At 37.3% G+C, this 6,470-nt stretch overlaps 1 long non-coding RNA gene across 1 annotated transcript; it reads right to left on the reverse strand.

Annotated features, from left to right (window-relative positions):
- Nucleotides 1-443: 443 nt before the first annotated feature.
- LOC124380815 lies at nucleotides 444-2,538 on the reverse strand. Its single transcript, XR_006924733.1, has 3 exons — nucleotides 2,286-2,538; nucleotides 2,029-2,103; nucleotides 444-1,856 (listed from the first exon to the last, which is right to left on the reverse strand). It is a non-coding gene; the product is annotated as an uncharacterized LOC124380815 (long non-coding RNA).
- Nucleotides 2,539-6,470: the final 3,932 nt, after the last annotated feature.

Consider the following 6,470-nt stretch of genomic DNA (forward strand, 5'->3'; position numbering starts at 1 on the left):
ATGTTACATTTGTTAAGGAGTTATAAGGGGAGACTATTGCCACAATCATGAAACCACACACAAAATAACATAATAATAATAATACCTATACATATAGTATACCTGTAATATACCCTTACATCAAGCCCAATATCCAGTGGTGGACAGTAACGAAGTAATGTAATTCGTTACTGTACTTAAGTAGTTTTTTAACGTATTTGCACTTTACTCAAGTATTTCAGTTTGGGGAGATTTTTACTTTAACTTCACTACATTATAAAGTCGAATAGCTTACTTTTTACTCAATTATATTTAGCAAAATCAGTTGTTCCTTTTTATTTAAGTGGATAAAACCTTCAGTCACACAGCAAGCCACCAATCAGGGTAGAGTTCATGCTTTTTTTTAAACTTGTTTTGATTGTCACTTGGCAGTGGTGGATTTAAGCAGAGGCGACATGGGCACAGGGCGTCCACGGCAAAAACTAATCGACCATTTGCACAGTTGCATCCATTATTATATCATGTTGCAGGCAATAAACCTGGTCGGGACTCGAAAGGTGTGCACCCTTTAAGGGTGACAAAAAAGGTCTAAACCCTCAGGAGCCAAATTCAGGTGCATAACATTATAATTTATAGTATGCAGTTTATCATAATGTGTGTAGCAACAAAACATTTACAACCTAACTAGCAGTTAAACTAGTACTTATTGATAGGGTTACCTTTAATTGAGGTGATGTCATAAAGGTTTTCTGTGATTGTACTGAATAGGTACTAAATTGAGTTCAGTAAGGGGAATCTCCAGTGCTGCCTAAAAGGTTCATTTAAAAGATACACAGGTATATTATAAGGATATTGATGTTGTATGTATATTATGGCTACAATTAGCCAGAGTTTATGGTTTTCGGCTCTGAGAGTTGTAAAAATTGTGCATAATGACGTGTATATAATTGCGCAATAAATGCATTTAGGGTGATATTTATATATAAAAGCAAGATCTCAGAAATGTATTGTGGACTGCTCTGAGAATATGTTTTACTCATCCAGTGACAGTAGCTGAAGCAGAGAGGAGCTTCTCAAAGCTAAAACTAATCAGTGGGGGAGATGTTGGGTCATGGTGTGGATCACCCAGGGTGTCCTTCAAGCTAGAACCGCTATTGGTGGTATCTACGTAGCACGAACATACAGTTCAGCATCAGTTCAACATCACACAGAACATTTTGAAAGGAATAAATGATAAAAGAAACTCTAACTCTAACTCTAACTCTAACTCTGACTCTAACTTGCCACAGTACCCATGGCCTTATTTGTGCGATTGTTTTGAAGTAGTAGAAAATAAGGTTTTGTGCTCATGAAAATCTTAATAGATATCAATAAGTGTTTGACTCATTAATACAATTCTATTAATAGATTGGTGTGTTAAGAGTAACAGAGTATTTTATATAAACTAAGTTGATTTAGCAAGAGAAAAATCATAAGACCTTATAGCCATTATAAATTATAGTACTTGGATACTTAAGTACATTTTGAAGACAAATACTTTTGTACTCAAATTACTCAAATAAAAGTTTAAAGGGAGCACTTACCTACTGTATCTCTACTTTACTACTTTAAAGTACATGCGTTAAAGTTAATTCGTCCACCACTGCCAATAACAGATTTCTTTTACTGAACTTTAAAACATTTTGTATTTACCCATTTATATGCAACACTGTGCCAGTGGCCTACATTCATGTTTCACAGCTAGAACAACAAGAAATTACACACAGTCGTGCAGAACACAAGAATAAGTACATATGCTGGATGGAATGCACTGGCCAAATCATGATCAGACAAACAGAATGCTTGTTGAATCAGGTGATGTGTTTCAGCACTAATACCTGTAAAAAAATGCAGGAATTTATCAGAGGTGAGATTTAGTGAGATAAATATAAAAGGTATGTAAAAATGCAACACAAAATGTGCTTTAGCCAGTGTTTACTCAGGTGTGCATCAGAGGATTTAATAATTTCTTAGAAATAAATCAAAATCGTTATTTTATTTTATTTTTACCATTATGAATCCACTCATTCCAGGCATGTAACTGATCACTGTCATGATTTACACTGGGCTCTGAAAATTCATGACCTGAAAGCAACAGCAACAGAATAAAACTTCAACATCAGATTTATCTAATTCTTATTAGTCACCTAGTCAACAATATAAGAAATTATCATTACATTATTTTTATTTGTGCAAGTTCCTTAGAGTTTCAAGAGTATATGAATACGAGAGCAATAACGGTTATTTTAAGGACGAATGGTGCTCACCTTTTGAGTGATCCAGGAGTTTTCTCAGCTCATGCAGTGCTTGGGTGAGGTTTTCCAGTCGATGATGCAAGTATGCATTTTCACCTCGTAGCTTCTTTATTGTATCCTGAAGCTCATACGTGAAGGTTGTTTGTGCTAAAAATGGAATAGTCAGTACTGTGACAACTAATTGTACAATGAAAATTTTACACTTGAATTAGTGTTAGGACTTTGTTAACCGTTTAAAAGAATACTGAATTTAACAGTGACCAGAATTCTGCTGATGTCTATTTATTAAGCACTTTTTCTAGAGCAAGTCGATTTTAAATGCCCTATAGTGATGGGTCGTTTTTGGGCTGGAACATGCATTTATAAATCAATTCACATTTCATGCACCATTAACTAATCTCAACAGTATATAAAGATTAGTCAAATGCTGAACTCATTGCAGATATCTTAGAAACTAAAAATAGTTAGAATATAGTTAGATTCATTTAAATTACCTATGAGATTACATTCAATCAAATGTAAGATTATTAAACATCTCTAGAAATTTTGTTCTTTTTAAAGCTTAAAATAATGTTTTTCATTTTACTGGCAAACAGGTGAAACAAACAAACGCTTACAATCAGTAAAAAACTTTTTTGAAATTAGGTGAAATAATCACATTATTTTCTATAGATGTTACTTATCTTATCTTATGTTACCTTTCACTTGCTAACATCATATCTTTTTGTAGTGCTGAAGTTTGACAGACTAGCTTTGCAATAATGCAACTTGCTGTGGCAAGGAATCTTGCTTAACCTTGCCACAGACAGTGACAGTTGCAAAGTTGTAACTTTTTAACAAAAACATGAAGTGACATATGATGCAGTATTTGCATTAAACACACCTGACATACCGCCATGCTATACTTTACAACTACTTTGCTTTATAGTCCTTATCTGGTCAGCACTAGTGAATGACAAGGATTCCTGGCAGATAACTGGCTTCACACAAGCAGCTACTAATGTACATTAGGCAGAGATTGAATTTGGGCAGTGATGTTCACCTGGGTATTTGCCACAATATTACAAGGAACTGGTACATTTTAGGATCAAATAGAAATAGTTTAGGAGATAAGAGCGGCACACCTGCTCTTGGAGGGTGGTGTTAACCTTGTCTGGTCAGCATTAATCCACTTATCCATTGTGCAGCTGCACCTTCCCAACATGACTGTGATCAGCCTCTGTGATATAATATGGTTTTTGCAACATTAAAGTGTAACAAACATGCAAAACCATAAAGAAATCAGGAAGGGGGCAAACACTTTTTCACACCACTGTATTTCAATATCCACTGTTCAGAGGAAACTTTGCAAGTGAGACCTTTTTGGTTTACTTGCAGCAAAGAAAACATTATTTAAGTAGAGCAACAAGCAGAACCAAACTACCAAATATTTGCCTGGTAGTGTATAAGATAGTTTACTTAAAAATCAGACACAAGACAGTGAGATTGGGAATAAACCACCTACTTTATCTAGTTATAATATCACTGTCAAATATTTTGTATAATAATGGAGCATAAATCACGCAACAGGGTGTGTGGGTTTGTAGTATGTGTGTCTTGTTAATGCTTGTTGAATTAAATTAATATTTGCTAAACACATAAGAAATTCATCCAATTATAGCAGTGCGGGTGAGGCAGAAATTGAGATGGACACCCCTGAACAATCGTTAGAAACATTGCGGTAACAGTCATTGACAATTTTAATTTCCATTAGCAAATCCAGGCATAAGACACATAATGAGAATCTTCAAACCGTTTAAAAGAAACTTTTGACTATTTATATTATCTCATTTGTCTTGTGCAGTATAATGAATTCTAATTTCATAATGAAAATTCGTTTAAGATTTTAATTGCATTTTCTTTTCCCTCCAACGGTTTGCTTTTCAAATTCAATTATTAACATTTTTTTGGACTTTTTAAATGAATGAAAAGACTATCAGGATACCTTTATAGCACCTGCAATGTCTGGCTCATCCCCTCTCCCTTATTAAATTAACAGCAAAACCTTCAAAGTTCAAAGATAAAGAGCGAAAAAAAAGAAATTATCGGCTCACAATTATCATCCACAGTCTTAACCACAGCTTAATTTACAACTTCACAGCTCTCTCTCATGCTTCCTCTTTTCTGTGCTCAGTGAGCATGCCCACCCCCACTCTTATACAAATATCTATATGGAAAAAAACCCTGGCTAGTATTTTGGGTGACTATCTAACACTGTTTCTAAGAAACAAGATATCTAAGAAGCATGATGAATAATTCTTAAGTTTTATCAATAGGTTCCGGGAAGGCCAAGACATATGCAGAAGCGTTTGATAAATTTCTTCCCTGCCGTATAGGGGTCAGGGTTGTCAGTCACCCAGCCTCAACCCAGTCCGGTCCCATTGTGGTGTGAATCCCAGAAACAAATCCGTGCACCCCCTCATAGGGACTGAGGAGCAGCTCACCGCTTTCAGAAGCCCAGTAAGAGTCCGGACATAAAGACGATCATTTGGTGGTACCCACTACCATGAAACCAGAACAAACGCATTAGTTGACACAAGAACTGTTTTCATGCTTAACAGAGAGTCAGGATACTACAGTTGGTATTTTCTAGTTCCCAATGAAGTTTGGGTGGGTTACATCCAATTTTAGATCTTTGCAGTTTAAGACGTTACCTGCCAGTCAAAAGAACTGCTTTTCAGATCCAATCCAGTGATTGATTTGTGATAATCTGCCTCAAGGATGCATGCTGCCATATAAACATTTTTGCCACAACTCAGAAAGTCCCTGAGGATTGCTTTTGAGGGTGAAGCTTACCAGTCTCTGGATCATGCACATAAAACCATTTTAGTTCTGGTTTATACATGGAGGATTTCATCCTTTGGCCAATCTTCAGAGACAGATAGGAATTACGTGCCAGAGGCAGTTTAAGACTTTGGGTCCCACTCTAGGCATGGGCTGGGGTGCAGTCTTAAATGACTGTCCAGCCCAAGGCATCCAGAGAGGGCATTTAATTAGAACATCAATTGCCTCAAAATGATAGTTGTATATCGGACCCTGAAATACTCCCTCCAGCACTTAAAAGGCTACCATGTCCTAGTGAGGATGGACAACAGCAGTAACCTCTTTCATAAATCGCCCAAGTGGACTGTGTTCATGCCGCCTGGAAAGGCTATTACAGCAGTTTCTGCTAAAGGCACAGGACAAGTTCCTGTCCCACAGAGCAATTTAGCAGAAGAATGTGGGAGCAGACTTGCGGTCCAGACAAGCTGTGACACAAAGGGGAATGAAAACTCCAACCCAAAATATCCAGTCAGTTCTGGGATTTTCTCTTGCTATTACTTCTTTGAAGTAGATTTGGGGATTTGCAGGCTCTGTCAGTCTTGTCATCCTGCCTATGTCAAAGCTATTTTGCATCCTCCCGTAACTATCCTTCTAAAGTCCCAATCTCGACTGTACATCTGGTCAATTTTTGAAGCCTCCTGCTTTCAGGAGACTTTTCACTTACTATGTCCAGTACATGCTCTTCAGACTTACTTATAAATCTGAGCAGCTACATGAGCCGCAACTGTGGGCAGCTGCCACTAGGCAAACAATGTCACATTGGGTAAGGGATGCCATTACCCTAGCTTAGGTCAAGCTCCACCTCTAGGAGTTAAGGCCCATTCAACCAGGGTGGTTGCATCCTACAAGGCTCTTGCCAAAAATGTGTCCTTGATGTGTATGCTTTGATTGAACATCCTGAAGATGTGTCTGAGACCTCTTCAATGTTTGTGTGCACACACTAAACAACTTAAAGGGGTCCATTGTGTCTGTGTTGGTGTTCTTGTTCCTGTAGTGTTAGGAAACGCAGCACTGAGTGGAGCTTTTGATAGGGAACATCTCAGGTTACTTAAGTTTAACCCTGTTCCCTAAAAAAGCATGAACAAGATGCTGTGCCTCATTGTCGCACAGTGTGCGTGTTTGGACATCAATTCAGACAAAGACAAAACCAGAAGGTGTGTTCATGGCACGTCTATTTATAGCCTCGCAGATGCGTGCATTCAGACGATGTCACCCGCTGAGGTTATTTAAGCCAAATCCTTGATGTTTGACATACATGCTTTACAACCGAACAAACAAAAAATGTTCCAATAGCATTATAAAACGCAGTACCTTGTTTCCACCTTTTCAGGGAAC

This window comes from Silurus meridionalis, chromosome 27 (genome assembly GCF_014805685.1).
Source record: "Silurus meridionalis isolate SWU-2019-XX chromosome 27, ASM1480568v1, whole genome shotgun sequence".
NCBI lineage: Eukaryota > Metazoa > Chordata > Actinopteri > Siluriformes > Siluridae > Silurus > Silurus meridionalis.